Below are 17166 nucleotides of genomic sequence, written 5' to 3'. Positions count from 1 at the left end.
GTAAACTCATTGTCAAATTTAGACTGGGTCTGGGAACAAGCGTGAATTAAGCTGTGGGAGAACTACAGTGGCTCCTGGGAGGGTAGTCACTAACGGTGGGCTATGAGAATCCCCCCCTTGGCCCTATCAAGGTGTTGTTTTATTTCAATAATTTTAGTGAGGATATAGATTACATATTTATCAAAGTTGGGGTTGACATGAAGCCTAGAAACATAGCACATACTTTGAGTAACAGAATTAGGATCCAAAGAGATCATTTCAGGTTGAAATGATGATGGGCCAACTCTAACAAGATGAACTGTAGTTGAGTAGGTGTAAGAGCCTATAGTTAAATTTTTTAAATCTATCTAGAAACTAGGGATGGGGTGAGACAGACAGCATATGCAAAAATATTTAGATGAGTTGTTTACAAGTTGGCATAAATCAGTGGTACATTGGGGCATGTAATGGGGCCTGTTTGAATCATGAAGTTAATTTTAAAAACTCTATTAATTGAACTGCCGAGTACAGAACAAGGAGAATAGTCCTCCGTTGCATATGTGGGTCACACCACTGCTGCAGGGTTGGGTAGTTCTGGACACCTCTTTATGGGGTCAGAGACAAACTGGAATTTCTCCAATGGGCAGGAACCAGATGGGTGAGCAGATTTCACATCACGTACAATACTGTGGAATAATCTTCGCGTGGATATTTTGCCTGTGGAAGAGAAGTTATCTAAGTAGTAGAACTTCCTTTCCATGACTTTGGTGAATGGAAGTTACAAGGAAATAGATTTTTGCTTAAATTTAGGAAGTAATCACTAACATGTACAGTAAGCTCCTACATAACAAACCTTCAAGTTGTGAACTTTCAAAGATGCGAACGTGCATTCGCATGTCCCATCACGTAAGTTAGTTCACGTGTCTGGTGTACACTGTCACGTGCGTGCATCCTCTACAAGTGGTTGTGCTTTTGTATGCTGTATTGTACAGTGCTGTAGAGAGTACAATAGTACAGTATCTTTATTTTAAGCCCAGCATGTCTGGAAGCAAGCGTAAAAGCAGCGGTATATAGCTGATTGCGTTAGTAGGGTACCTAGGCTAACTTTGGTGGACTTACGAACAAATTGGACTTATGAACGCGCTCTCAGAATGGAAACTCGTTCGTATGTAGGGGACTTACTGTACTTAATATCAAAATAGACTGGGCTTCCTTTGGAAGTTACTGAACCCACTTTCCCTGAGACGTACAAATAGACGCTGGGGTGGAGGAAAGCAGATCCGTGGAGTCTTTTGCGCGCATTGTCATCATGTGACAGTGATGGACACTGTCACCAAAAGACACCAACATACATAGTTAAAGGCTAGAAAGCTTCATTAAAGGTAGAGTACAGAAACTTAGGTATATGGTTTTATACAGTCGGAGGTGAAACAGCACGTTTCTAGGCAGAAGGTTGGCTCCTCCAGGCTGCCCAAATTCCCCATGAGAGGGCATCTGCCTGTGAATCAGGCCACCGATGTGGAATGCAGATTCTTCTAGGTGTGAGAAGCTGCCTGTAGCAGGTGCTGTTAGTGCGCCCCCCAGATCCCCTTCACTGGGCCGGTGTGCCCATCCTCCAGGGGCTGCCAGCTCCTCACATCTGCACCCTCCCCTGTAGCATTGCCCCTGGCTGATGACACCTGCCTCACCCAAAGAGGCCTGGGAGGTGGTGGCCCCCATTCCCGGGGGCAGCCCTTGGCCGACGCCTGGCTGACACAGAGCTGGGCCCGCACAGTCCCCTGGTCTGTGTGCAGGACGACCTCTGAGGAGCGATTCAGGCTGCAGAGCTCCTGGTGGGTCAGGCTGACTTGCCCTGACCCACATCTTCACTGCTTTTCCCTCTGCCCCATCACACCTCCCTCACTCCCTCTGATGTTCTCCTAAGAGCCCTGACTTGCACGGGAATTGTCATCTGAGGCTCTGCTTCTACGGGTGCTTATCCAAGACACCGCCTTTGCCTTTCTTTGGATCATTTGTAACCTCTCGCCCCTGTGCACACAGGAGCTTCCGCCTTTTCATCTGCCCTCTTACCCGGTGCTAATAATTCAGCCAAGACATCGCTTCCCCAAAGTTCCTATTCTGGGCATGGGTGAAGAGAAGGTCATTTTGCCAAAAGCATCCCCACCAGGCTCAGGCTTTCCAGCCTGAGGACCCTCCGGCAACACTGGAAGAGATGCCCTCCGCGGGCCCGCCCCACTGCAACATCTCATCGTATCACTTTGTCCACTGAAGTGCTCCACATGCGTGAGCGTGCACACACACACACACACACACACACACACACACACATACACCTTGTCTTGTTCCCTCTCTGAATGGCAGTGCGACCTGACTCTCTAAGGCCGGTGAACAGATCAGAGGCTTCACGCATCTGGCAACGGTGTTCCAGGGGTTATCAGCCGCCGTGTGTTTCTGCCCCTTTGTTCTTCTCTCCAGACATCCTTCCCGTGATGCGCGGATCACCGGCGTCTGGCGTGGCGTGCGGGTGAGGAGGAAAAGCTTGGTGTGAGGAAAGAGGCCTGGTGTGGGAGTCTAGACTGACGTGTGTGATTCCTGACTCTGGACTTAAGCGGACAGCCACGTGACCTTCCAGTCAGTTAGATTTTCTCGTCCCAGTGTCGTTGTATATGAAGTGAGGAAAATGTGCTCACCCACCTGCCTGACAGAAGACCAAGGGAGGTCGTGCATCTGAGGGCGTCTTAGGAAAGTGTAGAGCCCACGACAGACATGAGGTATTCAGATGCTGTATTAAAATGCAGTCCTGCTTGTGAAGACCTTGCAAAATAGTAGGAGAGCTGAGGTATGAACGTAAATAAAAATGATTTAAGGTGGAGATGATCTGTCCCCTGGGAGGTACAGAGTTCTGTAGGAGTTCGGAGGAGGGTGAACCCATTTCCTGTTGAACATTTGTTCTTTGGGTCCAAAAGTATGTTCATCTTCTTCCCTGTATTTCCTTTCCGGCTTTGGCCATGTAGACAGCCAGGCCTTGCATAAATCCAGAGAAAGAACATAGATCTTTTTACCCCTTTTTATGCTTAATGGAGAAAAAGGGCCTGGTCCATATATACATATGATTGATGTAGGGACTGAATCATTTCTTTAGAATTAACCCTTTGCAGTTAGATTTAAGGGTGTTCATTTTCCAGTGGATTTTACTACACCAGTCAGATGTGAGAATTGGAAATTTTCGATATGGATCTGTGTTTAGTATTGATTAACTGATTGTTTGATCATAATGTGAGCAGGTCCATGTTATTATAATTATACTTACAGTGCCCAGAGCAGCTCAAAGAAGCTGGATAGAGACTGCACTTGATCTTCCAGGCTGCCCATCCTGCGAATAACGGATACTCCAAGCTTGGAATGGCAACCTCAGAGAATCAGTGCTCCAGGGTGGTGTCAGGTGCCTGGGCTGTGGAATGTTTTCCCAATAACTTGTATTCTTCTTATTTCTGACAGCCAGGCTCAGGGTGAAACTAAAAAAATACTAATTGCTCTCATTAATCTTCTAACTTACACAAGCAGATATATTTTTAAAAACTCAGCAAAATAGAGATGAAGATATATATTTTTAAGGAACCTGACCCGCGAGTTCTGACTCTGCCTTTTTTAGTCCAGCGATGGGTCCAGCCCGTGTTATTGATGCCACGTGTTCAGAAAGGTCGCCCTCCTGACCTGAAGGCCTGGGCGAAGCACCTCCAGGGGCTCCTGGCCTCCTCACCACCCCACACCCCCGGGCCCATGGTGCTGGCCCTTCCTCTCTGTCACCCAGTCTCCTGCCATTCTTCTTTCTTCCCTTAGAAAAGCAGCAGCTCTTTGCATACTCCTTATGATGAGAAAAGCACAGTCCCCCGTACTTACTCCCAGATACTAACATCGCCATTCCAATATCATTCCTTTCTCTTCCTTTTCATCAGGCAGGGATTCGGTTGTTTCCTGACTCACGTTGGGATCAATCCAGTCCCCTTCTCAGTACATCAGGGTCATTTTTATTCTCTCCCCAGCCCTTGCTCTTAAGGGCATATTTTAATGATTATCGTGTGTATAAGCATTTATGTGGTTCTTTGATTTCTCTAGTCACTTAAGCTGTAATTAAATGAACTTATTTACAAAACAGAAATAGACTCACAGACAGAGAAAAAACCTACGGTTACCAAAAGGGAAGGGGCGGAGGGATAAATTAGGACTTTGGCATTAACATATACACGCTACTATGTATAGAACAAACAACAAAGACCTACTGTATAGCATAGGGAATTATATGCAATATCTTGTAATAACCTATTAGGGAAAGGGATCTGAAACAGAATATATATATATATTTATATAGTTAACTTATATGTATATAAAACTGAATCACTTTGCTGTACACCTGAAACTAACACAACATGGTGAACCCACTGTACTTCAATTAAAAGTTTTTTCCTATTCTTATGAAAGACAATTAATTAGACGGAGGCCTAGCGGTCTACTCTCGCTAAGCAGCTTGGGCAGGCTGAGGCGGCGGCCCGCGGGGCAGCTGCGCGCGTGCGCACGGCTGCCCGCTTTGGTTTCATTGCTGGGCCCACGTGCTCGCTGTTTCCCATCTTGCTTTTTCAGTACGCTGGGGACGTATTCGATCTTCCGTGCTTGAGTGGTTGTGGCTGGAGGCGGGCTCTGCTCCTGGCATCCTGAGACTATGGGAAACCTCCGTCCCCGCGGCTCCTCGAGCGAACGTGGTGAGCTCGGATCTTGCGCAAGGCTCCTGCTAAGCGTAGCGAGTTACCGAGTTAGGGCCAGACGCGGCCTCCCCTTCTGCGCAGGCGCGGAGGCCTCGCCGGCTTTCGGTGGGGCGCTGGGCGACCCAGTCCGTCCTTGGCGTTTGTGGACTCCTCGTGCCCTTGCCGCACCGACCAGCGGCCTGCCCTGCTCACTGCTCTACATTTGCTCTCTCTGTGACCCTCTGTGACCCTCTGCCCACACATTTCCTGTCTCCTTTGCCTCGCTTGGCCTAAGCGGCTCTACTCTCTAGTGTTCTGAGTTTTTCTTCACGTCCCATCCATCCAGTGTCCTAAGTTTAGCGCCTGTGGTTTAAACTTTGCTCTCTCACTCTCCCCTCCCCACCTCCCCCTTGTTTCCTATGACTGGCCAGTGATGTCGCCCTGCACCTATGAGCCAAGCTGGAAACCTCCAGGCCATTACGGACTTCTCCCCAACATCCAGGTGTTTCCAGTGAAGGTTGCTCCCATCCAGCGCTTTGCCTGCATCCCCAGGCCAGAGCCCCTATCCCAGGCCTAGGCTACCCCAGCATCCTGGATCCCTCTACCCGATTTTTTTTTTTTATCTTCCAAAAAGGCAACCTGAACACGCCCTGTCCCGTATGATAAGTGAACTCTACACGATAAAATAAAGAAACCCAGGTGGGACCTAAGCCCCCTCTCCTGTTACTGTCTGTCCCTCCCCTCTATATGCCAGACACACGAACTTCTTACTATTTTTAGAGGAGGCTTTTCTGCCTTTGCACTATCATTGTTTTTTTCTCCCCAAAATGTCCTCCTCGTTTTCTCTAGCTAAGATCTATTCTTCTTTCACAATGATTTTATGACGTTTTCTGGATTTCCTCAGGTTGAAGTAATTGTTCTTCTGTGGGGCGGCTGAATATGGTCCATGTCTCTATCAAGACATCTAACCCAACACTGAGTTTAAAAAAAAAAAAAAAAGAGTTCTTCGCATTTGCAGAATAATTTATAGATGGCAAAGCTTTCTCACAGACTTTCTCTCCATGGTGAGTTGGAAAAAGCAGAGATAGGAAAGAGAGGCTGTGTTCCACGGCACTTTGGTGCCTGTTCTATTTTGGTCATTTTTGATGCACATGTCCTGTTATCTACACCTTTAGCAACAAGGAAAGTGTGTCAAACGTCCTGCCACTTCGGAGGATAAGAGCCTGGGCAGAGCACTTGGTGAGAATGGCCAGCCAACTCTGTTCTTGAAAGTGATAGCCTTGAATTAAAGACAGAAGGACCCAGGGGAAATCTATATGGACTCTTAGAACCAGGCTTTTTTGCTAAGAACCTTCTTTGTAAAACACTGAATACCTTTTTAAGGATAAATTTAAGCTAGGAACTGCTCCACCTCTTTTCATCTTTTTTGTTTGTTTGTTTGTTTGTTTTAATCATGGAATTAGGTCTGCCTGGTTAATCAGTGCCCAGAGCAAAGGTAATCTAGGGGCAGTTGGCACTAGATAATTCAGCCACTGGCTAGAGGTTCAACCAGAAGAGAGTGAGAGAGGGTGGACTCAGAAAGCATTTATTGAGCTACCTAAAAGAGCATATAATCATTGAGCTTTAGAGCTTGAAAGGATCTAGTCTCTACTTATGGCTGAGGAATGACCTGGAGAAGACAAGCACCTGTCAGGACCCGCACCATTAATGGCTGTGAACGCCAGACTCCCGTCCAGAACCCTTTCCCAGCCTCATCAATAGATACAAGGGTATAAAGATGCCTTGTGAGGGCAGATAACTAAGGGCACACTAATACAGTTGATTGTGAGACTGAACCTTCATTGGGGGGTAAATTAGGTGGATGATAACAGTAATAGAAGCCAAGAACTTCTTTTTAAATTAATTTTTATTGGAGTATAATTGCTTTACAATGTTGCGTTAGTTTCTGCTGTACAGCAAAGTGAATCAGCCATATGTATACACACATCTTTCTTAGATTTCTTTCCCATTTAGGTCACCACAGAGCACTGAGTAAAGTTCCCTGTGCTATACAGTAGGTTCTCCTTAGTTATCTATTTTATACATAGTAGTGTATATATGTCAATCCCAATCTCCCAATTCATCCCACCACCCCCTTCCCCCTTTGAGAAGCCAAGAACTTTTTACTGGGTTATCTCACTGGATCCTCACCAAAACCCTGTGAGAGGATGTATTCATTTCCTATTGTTGCAGTAGCAAGTTACCACAAGTTAGTGACTTTAAGCGACACAGATGTATCAGTATGATCTTAGAGTTTGGAGGTCAGAATTCTGAAATGAGTTCCACGGGACTGAAGTCAAGGGGTCTGCACACCTGGTTCCTTCTGTAGGCTCTGCGGAGCGCATCCATTTCCTTGGCTGTCATAGCTTCTAGTGGCCACCTCTTTTCCTTGGCTTACGGCCCCTTCCGCCATCTTCAAAGGACATTATTCCAGTCTCTGCTTCCATCATCACCTCATCTTCTCCTCTGCCTCTGCTTCCCCCTGAATCCCTCTTCTAAGAACCTTTGTGATTATACTGGGCCTTTGTGATTATACTGGGCCTATCAACTAATCCAGGATGATCTCCTCATCATGAAATCCTTCACCTAATCCCATTTACAAAAAATATGGTACCGTAATCACAGGTCCCAGGGACTAGAATGTGGATATATTCGGGGGGGGGCATTGTGCAGAGAGGTACTATTCTACAGCTGAGGAAACCGAGGTTCAAAGCGATTAAGTAACTTCCATAGAGTTAGATGGTTACTAAGGACCACAGTCATTCATTCTTTACCGCTATCTCTGGAACTGAATTACAAGGAGGAAAAAATAAATGATATAACTAAGCTCAAGGTACATATGATCTAGTATTATTAGATTTTTAGACCAAAAATATACTAAGCCTGTGGTCTGCATTATAAAATATAAGCCATTATAAAGAAAAAGGTTCTAAGCTTTGTTTTCCTTTTAAAGGATAACATTCTGTAACAGCTCTAGGTAATTCTTGAACTATAATAGGCCATCCTCCAGTTTCTCATCCTGCTAGCTGCTGTGAGCTGGTATTTTAATTTTCAAAGCTTCAGTCAGCTTCAATATATTTCTACCCATTAGTAGTGGCCACTCTGTATGCAGAATAAAGCTAAAAATGTTTAAACTTGACAGCATTTCTTTTTCAGTTTTGAGGTCATCTACCTCATTTTTCCGAATCTCTCTCTTCTCACAGTTGAGTGGCTCAAGTTCAAATCTAGCTAGCCATTCATCTGAAATGGATTTTCGACATCCTCCTGTCTACATTAGCTTCCCCTAGAAACTCCCCAGTTTGTCAAATACTTCTCACAAAATATGGTTCCTAGGATTGAAGATGATATGCAGCCGTAGTTTAATCATACTGAGTACAGTTGAGATGTTCTTTTCCCTTAATTGGAAAGTGTACTTCTGTAATATTGCCTTATTGACATAGAATAAATGGAAAGTTGGACAGACCAGCCCATTTCCAGAAAGACAGAAAGAAACCATTTTAAGCTGCAGCTTGACTGATAACCCACTTGATATCCAGAGAAAGAAGCAAAACCTTCCTTTTACACCTTGATCACTTGTAAGTGCTACGTGGTCAGCTTTGATGGGGTTAAGAAGGCCTGCTTTCCTTGGGGGGGTGTGTGTGTGTGTGTGTCCTTTCCTTAATTTATTTTAGTTATAAATATTTACATCTTATTATACACACACACACACACACACACACACAGGCTATGAAACTTAATAATGAAATACATCTCCCATGAAATCATTGCCCAATTTAGGAAGTAGGACATTGCAATATAGTTGATATTGAATATATACAATGTTCCTTGTTCATCCTATCCCCTATCTCCCTCCACTGAGATATACTGTTATAAATTTTATGTTTATCATAAGGAATTTTTAAAAGTTTTATTATGTGTGTATATCTCCATAAATAATAAATATTTTAAAATTTTGCTTGTCTGTGGGCTTTATAAAAATAGTAGCATGCCACATATAATTTCCCGTAACTTGCTTTTTCATTCACAATTGTATTTCTAAGCTCTATCTATTATGTAAGGCTAGAATTTGCATTTACCCTTGCTGTATAATATTCTGTTGTGTGAGCATATCACTTTATTTGTTTTTCTATGGATGGACTCTTGGGTTATTTCCTGTTTAAGGAGTTTATTTCCAGTGATTTGCTATTACAAACAATGCTGCTGTGAATTTTCTTGAACAGGCCTCTTGGTGCACGTGAGTAAGGGTTTCTCTAGGAATAGAATTGCTGGGTCAGAAGGTAAATGCATTCTTTACTAATTCAAAATTATTTTTTAAAGAAGTTGAACCCATTGACACTCCCTCCAGCACTGTGGTAGAGTTCTTGTTACTGCACATCCTTGATAGCATTTGGTAATGTCAGGCTCTTAAATTTAACCCATCTAAAATGTATTTTACTGTGGTCGGAAAAAGCATTGCCTTGATTTCTAATGAGGTTGAATTTCTTTTCATACTTATTTACCATCGATGTTTCCATTTTTGTGAAATGCTGTTCATATCAACCACCTATTTCTTAGTTCATAGGTGTGTGTGTGTGTGTGTGTGTGTGTGTGTGTGTGTGTACACTGTGGTCAGATTTATCAATCTCTTCTTTTATGCCTAGTAATTTTTGAATTTTGCTTAAGAAATCCTTCCATCCCTATTTTATATTTTTTCTAAATGTTTAAAAATTTTACCTTTATATTTAAGTCTACAATGCATCTGGAGTGGATTTTTCTGTTCTATTGCATGAGATAGGGATCCAATTTCATTTTTCTCATATGAAAAACAGTTATACTAGCATAATTTCCCGCCTTGGTCTTCAATGCCAAGGCTTTCATAAATTAAAATTTCGATTATGTGAGACTGCTTTTGGGCTTTCTATTCTATTTCGTTGGACCATCTGTTTCTGTGTGAACACCTCAGGTTTGCTTTCCTTTTCCTCTTTTGTTTTCCATTCTTCTGCCCTCCTCTAAGGATCCTGGGTCTTTCATTCCATAATTCACTTATATCCAAGGTCAGCCAATTTATTAGGCGCATCCTGATAGATTCCATAGTGTATCAATAACAGAACAAACAGGGCTATCTCTTGCTCATGGTGATATCCTCTCATAGCACATGCCAGTATGTTATAAAGTCCCCATCGCCACCAGGGTGACCATGGCAAACAGGAGTGAAGGGGGCAAAGAATATGTTCTGTCACTCTTTCTCTAAGATTTCACTACAATTTCTTTTTCATATGTGCCACCGTATCACTCTGTTGACTCAGTTTTTTTCTTCCAAACAGCTGTCATCCAGGTCTCCCCCAACTCTGCACCCTGTACTTCCTAATTATGTTTTATAATAAATGCAGTACTTTATATTTTCCTCTCTAAATTTTATCTAATTCATTTTATCAGATCATTTTATATACATGATTATATTATTTCAACTATTCACAACCATTCAGTGATGATAATCCTATCTGCATCCACATCAATACAGTTTTTGACAGGAGAAAGCTCAATAGCTCAATTGACGTTGATTAATTAATTCTCAACTGTTCAACTCATCTATTCATTCTTTGTCATTCAGGTCACATCCTACTATCTTACCCCAGGATACCTTACAAGACTTTGTCAAGCATCTTGCTGAAATAGGTATGTGATGCCACTGGTATACCTTGATGTAAATGCACATAAAATATAATTTAACATATTTGTTTTATCATATTGTCAAATAGCATGTATCATATATCATATATTTGTTTATGTCTCCTCCCCAACCCATTGCTACTCTTTATTGATGACCTCATTTCACTTTCTTTCAATAATATTCATAAACCATATATTGAAGTATAACTTCTAGAATTACAGGTGTTACGGGTATGATATTGTTTCCCACACCCACTTTTCTCCCCTCACTGCCCTCGGGTCCCGCTTTTGATAATCAAGACAAAATTTACTTTTCTCATCTACAACAACAAGAAAAACTTTTTGTTGGTTGCTTGTTTCTCTCCATTACTTCTGAAGATCTAATGCATCTGAGCCTAGAGACTTAAACACAATTAGGTACTCACTTTCCATCTTCTCATTTTTTCAGTCTACTACTAAAATTAACCATTTCAGGTCTCTTCTTTACAGTTTGAGGGTCACTCTTCCTGATAAAAATGACAGAAGCCACAGGGAGAAGGACTGTTTTCCTTCCTCTTTGTCATATGCTAACATTGCACCATCTGGCTCAAGCCAGGGGTCTAGCCCTTCCTGTTCTTCTTGCCCTGAACATAACCAAAGGGCATTTTTACTTACTCAGCATTTTCTTTGCAAGCTTCAGCTCATCCTTGACTCCAGCTTTATTGATTTTATTCTGACACGTGACCATGCTGTTGACAACCAAATTGTGCTAGGGAAGGTGAAAGAAAGCTTGTCAAGACTTAGTGAAGCGGAACCTTAAACAAACACCAATCTTGCTGGTTACACTGGTAATTAATCCTGCTGAGAGCATATTCCCAAAAGAGGATTGGAGGCTAAGAGATGGGTTTAATCACATGAGATAGAGACACCCATCAACTCTACGCCTGATGCTGCTACCATATGGCGAAGGACATTCTTTACAGTATCTGAAGGATGTCTCTGAAATAACATCTGTGCCTAAGAATAGCAATACTGTCCATTGTGTTGATTTTCAGTAGCCAATGCCAGACACATAGTAGTACTCAATAGAAATTTGTTTATTGACAAAATGAGAACAATAAATATTGGAGGAGAGGAAAAAGGATTATTTCCTTCAAGTCACATGAGGGACTAAAGTTGAGAATATGGATTTAATTGTTTATACTGTCTTTGGACTGATTTGACATTTTTCACTTTAAGATTCTGGCCACTTTGATCCACAGGGAAACATTAGTGGTGAAAATATAGAATCTGCTTCTTGGAAAATGCATTGCTTAGACAGATTAAAGACACATAAGCTAGAGAAAGTATGCAAATCTTCCTTGTTTGAATGGAAGGGAAAGGAAGCAATGGAAGGAATTTGTGGAAATTTTCAAATCTTAGTCTCTTTCTGATATTTTTGATAAAAGCCGCTGGGAGTGAGTCAAGAAGGAAGAAGACTAACAAAGTCTTCTTGGCTAGAGATATTCTAATACTAATGATGCAAGGTCAAAACATCCGCCAAAAAACAACTAATATTTTCTCTTGAATATTAGTAATTAAAACTGTTTTAATACTCTCAGTTATTCTCGGTTAAGTTTGCAGAAAAATGTGTATATGTGTGTGCGTGTATAGGTGAAGAGAGAGAAAGAAAGAAAGAATCATTTTTCTTTTCCTAGGGTTCAATAGTTTAATATACAGTGTAGTCCAGGGCTTTGCAGAAATGAGCTTGTTTAACAGCTCCTGGTACTGCGTGTAGTAATCTCTAAGTTTGCTCAAGTCCTTTTGGAAATAGGCATGGCGGAAATGATAGATTGCTAATCAATTCCCTGTGTATTTGTATTGATTCTATATCTCACTATTCACACTTGCTTAAACATTCATTCAAATCGAGACCCTTTTTTGGTTAAAAAAAAAAGTACGCAATGATGTGAACTGTCTTAACTGGTGACTAGCTGGATGGGAGAGGTTTTCCTCAGCCACAGATCCAACTTCAGTTCAGGGTTTGCTATTTTTAATCACAGAACTTTGAAACTTAATTCAGTTAAAGAGGGAGGAAGTTGTCAGGGGAGGGTAGCTAAAAGTTCATGCTAAATTTACTTAGAACCAGATTGTGTTCATTAATATTTATACGTCTCTGGTTGGGAAGGGCGATTACGCTCCTTTAAAAACACTGGGTATTCATTATCCGCGTATCGCGTGGCCTTCTGATCAGGGAAGGTGGGTTTTTCATTGTGCGATCAGTGGAGATACAGATGGAAACCATCTGGTGCCTCATCCCTTGTCTGTCAAAGCCTCGTCTTGTCTCTCACATGTCAACGATGAATGGAAGGATTTCAATCTCGAGCTGAACAATGCAGCTCGAATCCCTCAGCTAGCCAAGGGGTTCTTGGCAAGCGTTGATGGGCTTAATATTTTAAAGAAACCAGCAATCATTTTAATTCATTAGTTGAGGCCTGTTGTTCTAGGCAGTGTTTTTGATTTGTATTTTGGGCATTGGCTTTGTTTTTGACTCACAAGCGTATTCCATATGGACATATTTTCTTTTACACAGTGTAACTCGTGGGGACAAAAGTGGGAGTTTTATCAGATAAAATGACCAAAATGCTGAGAGTTCTTTTAATCATCTTCTGTATTGATTATGATTCATATTAAGAGTTACCAAAATTTTCCTTGTTAGCTAAGAGCATAAATCAGAGAACACAGAAATTAATTAACCTAACTATAAACAATACACCTAAAAATCCATGCATTTCCTATCTCAATTCCTTTGAGATAGGAAACTTGGTGCAGAGCTGTCTTAGAGCACCTTGGGTCCACATTCTAGTGGCTGGCTGTCTGTCTGTGAAGGTGACTTCCGGGATGGAAGCAAAGTAACCAACCCACATGGTTAGCTTTGACAGTCATACTCTAGCTAGTAAAGAACAGGTTGGTTTTCCTGCATTCCACATTGAGAAGGAAGAGGTGGATCACCAAAAAGCAAGTTGATGTCAGAGCCTTATTCAGAAACTCATTTCCAGGGTACATCCTGGGGTTGGTAGAGATTCAGCCCAACTCTTTACACCTGCCAAGACTGTGGTGGCCTTTAAAGCAGTTATAAGCCCACCACTGACATGAGTGTGGAGAGTGGACATATGTATACATAGAACTGATTCACTTTGCGGTACAGCAGAAACGAACACAACATTGTAAAGCAACTATACTCCAATTTAAAAAAAAATTCATAAGCTTGAAAAAAAAAAGATTGTGCATTTCACTATATGTAAATTTTACCTTAAAAAGTAAATAAATAATATGCAAAAAAGAAAAAAGAGAGAACATGTATCAGGCAAATTCTTTTATTTATTGTAATGATTGTTGTGTTGATACATCGTGCTTATTACCTGCCAGGTACTGTTCTACAATGCTATATAGACTTTCATTCATTTAATCCTTGCAACCACTCCAATAGGTAAATTCTATTATTACCCTCATTTTACAGATGAGGAAACTGAAGCCCGAAGAGATTAAGAACTTGCCCAAACTCCATAGCTTTTAAATGGCAGCATAGGGATTCAAATCCAGATAGCCAGTCTCCAAAATCTGTGTGCATATCCTGCAAACTGTCTCTCAGTCACCATCGGAGGTAGAGGTCATTCTTGTTATTTCTGTTTCAAAGATGAGGAAACTAAAGCACGTCCTTAGTCTAGGACGTATAACTCGTAGCTGTGGAGCCAGGACTCAGACTTTCTGAATCCCATTCTCTTTATACAATGGAAAATTCAGAACAATCACTATGAGGCACCACAAGGAACTCAATCATTAGAGAAGTACTGTATCTGTTCAGGGTAGTACAGTCCTAGGAAAAGGAAATATACTGATTCTTTACAGATTTACAATAATGTAATTCAACCGAATGATTATAGTTTAATTTCGATGAACATGGAATTGAAATTAACTCATTCTGATGCTACTCAATTGAGTGTTTCCTCTATTTTTCTTGCCTCCAAATGTTGGTGAACGTAATCCTTAGTACGTAAAAAGCTTTTTCAATTCAATAGGAAGAAAACTGAATAGTCACATTTTTTAAAGAATGGGCAAAGAATGAAAATAAATACAAGTGGGCTATAAATTTTTTTAAATGACAAAAAGATTTAACCTCATTAAAGAGTAGTAGGAACTCATCCTGGTACTAAAGTGGCCCAGATTAAATAAAGTGGTGATATATAGCATCACCCTATGGTGCAAGGGAATTGGCTAAGGATGCTTTTGTTTAAAGGACAAATTTTCAATGTGTATCAATAGCCTTAAAGGGTATACACACTTTGATCTATGAATACTGCTTCTAGGGACTGATGCCAAGAATGGCATCATGAATGTGAACAAAGACTTTTGTTAGGACTTCCCTGGTGGCGCAGTGGTTAAGAATCCGCCTGCCAATGCAGGGGACACAGGTTTGAGCCCTGGTCTGGGAAGATCCCACATGCCGCAGAGCAAATAAGCCCATGCGCCACAACTACTGAGCCTACGCTCTAGAGCCCACGAGCCACAACTACTGAGCCTGGTTGCCACAACTACTGAAGCCCGTGCGCCTAGAGCCCGTGCTCCGCAACAAGAGAAACCGCCGCAGTGAGAAGCCCGTGCACCGCAATGAAGAGTAGCCCCCGCTCGCTACAACTAGAGAAAGCCCGCACACAGCAATGAAGACCCAACGCAGCCAAAAATAAATAAATAAATAAATTTAATTAAAAAAAAAGAATCCGCCTGCCAATGCAGGGGGCACGGGTTTGATCCCTGGTCCGGGAATATCCCACATGCTGCGGGGCAACTAAGCCCGTGCACCACAACTACTGAGCCCACACGCCACAACTTCTGAAGCCCATGCGCTCTGGGGCCCACATGCTGCAACTACTGAAGCCCACGCACCTAGAGCCCGTGCTCTGCAACAAGAGAAGCCCCCGCTCCCCACAGCTAGAGAAAGCCCGCGCAGCAACAAAGACAGAGCGCAGCCAAAAAAAAAAGAAAAACGACTTTTTTAATAATCGAAGAAAACATTATTTATAAAAGCAAAAATATGAAACAACTGCTAAAGTTTTGATAAAATATATTTAGCACATTCCTGTGATGGAATAAAGGCAACTTTAAAAATATGATATCTAAAAATATTTAGTAATACAGTAGGATGTAAAAGATGTAAGTGAAAAAGCAGGTTAAGAAGGTTATAAAACAATGTGTACAATACAATCATTTTTTTATGAAAAGCAAATTGATATCAGAATGTTAATAATGTTCTTTCAAAGTAGCAGTGGAGTTATTTTTATTCTTTATGCTTTTCCTTTCTGTTACAACAAAAAGTGAATTAAAAATCAGAAATAAAATAATACCTTTTAACTTTAAAAAAATTTTTCTACTAGATTTTTATAATCCTGTAAAAAATGCGATGTTAATGAATGTAAGAAGGGCTCTAGATTTATGGACATTTAATGAGGTATCGAGGCACAATGAAGGGACATGGAGTCAATTAGCCCTTTTAATTTGTATCACATAGCACAGCGGTTCTCATGAGGTCCACTTTCTGATTCAGGAGGTGTGGATGAGGGCCAGAAATGTTCATGTCCGAGAAGTACACCAGGGCCCAAACTGTTTCAACCATGTTCTCAATCACAGCTGGATGTCAGAATCCCTTAAAGAGCATTAAAAAACCCAGAACAATTAGGTCAAACCTCTGGGTCTTGGGCTGGAAGGACTCCAGGTGCTTCTAGCAGTTGGCCAGGGCTGAGAACCACTGCTGCCACCGCTCTTCCAAGCCACCATTTTCATCCTGTATTAACTTCAGAAATTGAAAAGCTGAAGCCCTCTGTCTGCAATGAACTGAACTATAAAGACTTTGAAGATCCTTAGTCACCAAGCAGGTAGTTTTAGTGGAGTGATTCTCCATCAACATTCTTAATATATCCCTGGAAAGCACGTTTACAAAATTTCTCTATTTAAATATCTTGTCTTCTGCTGGATTGGAGTAGAGAATTTTCCTCTGGGAACTTTTGTTGTGAAGTAAATAAAGGTTTTCTTGGAGTAGGCCATATATACCTCGGTGTTCATTCTGTTCTTTTTTTTCTTCTTTTTTAAAATTTTTTATCTTATATTGGAGTATAGCTGATTTACAATGTGTTAGTTTCAGGTGTACAGCAGAGTGATTCAGTTATACATGTACATATATCCATTCTTTTTCAAATTCTTTTCCCATAGAGAATATTGAGTAGGGTTCCCTGTGCTGTATAGTAGGTCCTTGTTGATTATCTATTCTATATATAGTAGTGTGTATCTGTTAATCTCAAACTCCTAATTTATCCCTCCCCCCCACCTTTCCCCTTGGGTAACCATACGTTTGGTTTTGGGGGGTTTTTTAGTTTGTTTTTTTTTAATATAAGTGTTTATTTATTTATTTATTTGCCATACCACGCAGCATGCGGGATCCTAGTTCCCTGACCAGGGATGGAACCCGTGCCCCCTGCAGTGGAAATGCAGAGTCTTAACCACTGGACCGCCAGGGAAGCCCCTTAAGTTTGTGTTTTCATGTCTGTGATTCTTTTCTTTTACAATGAAATCAGATTCAATCAACGGATTGTCCTGAAAAGCACTGATGAACATAAAATTACCCAGAATCATGCTTGATACGCTACACTGGGTACAGTACACAGTTATATAGCACTAGGACATACCTCCTTGGAAACGGTAGGGCTAACCCAGTATTACGTGTCAGCTTTACATACAAAGCAAGAGTCTG

General features: G+C 41.5%; 1 protein-coding gene across 10 annotated transcripts in view; it reads left to right on the top strand.

Annotated features, from left to right (window-relative positions):
• The window catches only part of THRB (thyroid hormone receptor beta), a 384719-nt gene that overhangs the window by 60631 nt on the left and 306922 nt on the right, over positions 1-17166 (top strand). For 8 of the 10 annotated variants that reach the window (XM_082392783.1, XM_082392785.1, XM_082392780.1 and 5 more), the window contains one exon: positions 10348-10412. The exons of 1 other annotated variant lie outside the window; for it this stretch is intronic. The gene's annotated coding sequence lies outside the window, so the exon portion shown is untranslated. Of the gene's footprint in view, positions 1-4617; positions 4737-10347; positions 10413-17166 lie in introns of those variants that run through there. One more of the 10 variants, XM_082392782.1, reaches the window with a different exon arrangement.

Source organism: Balaenoptera borealis, assembly GCF_965194805.1.
Source record: "Balaenoptera borealis genome assembly, chromosome: 5".
NCBI lineage: Eukaryota > Metazoa > Chordata > Mammalia > Artiodactyla > Balaenopteridae > Balaenoptera > Balaenoptera borealis.
This window is presented reverse-complemented; position numbering and strand designations above follow the sequence as displayed.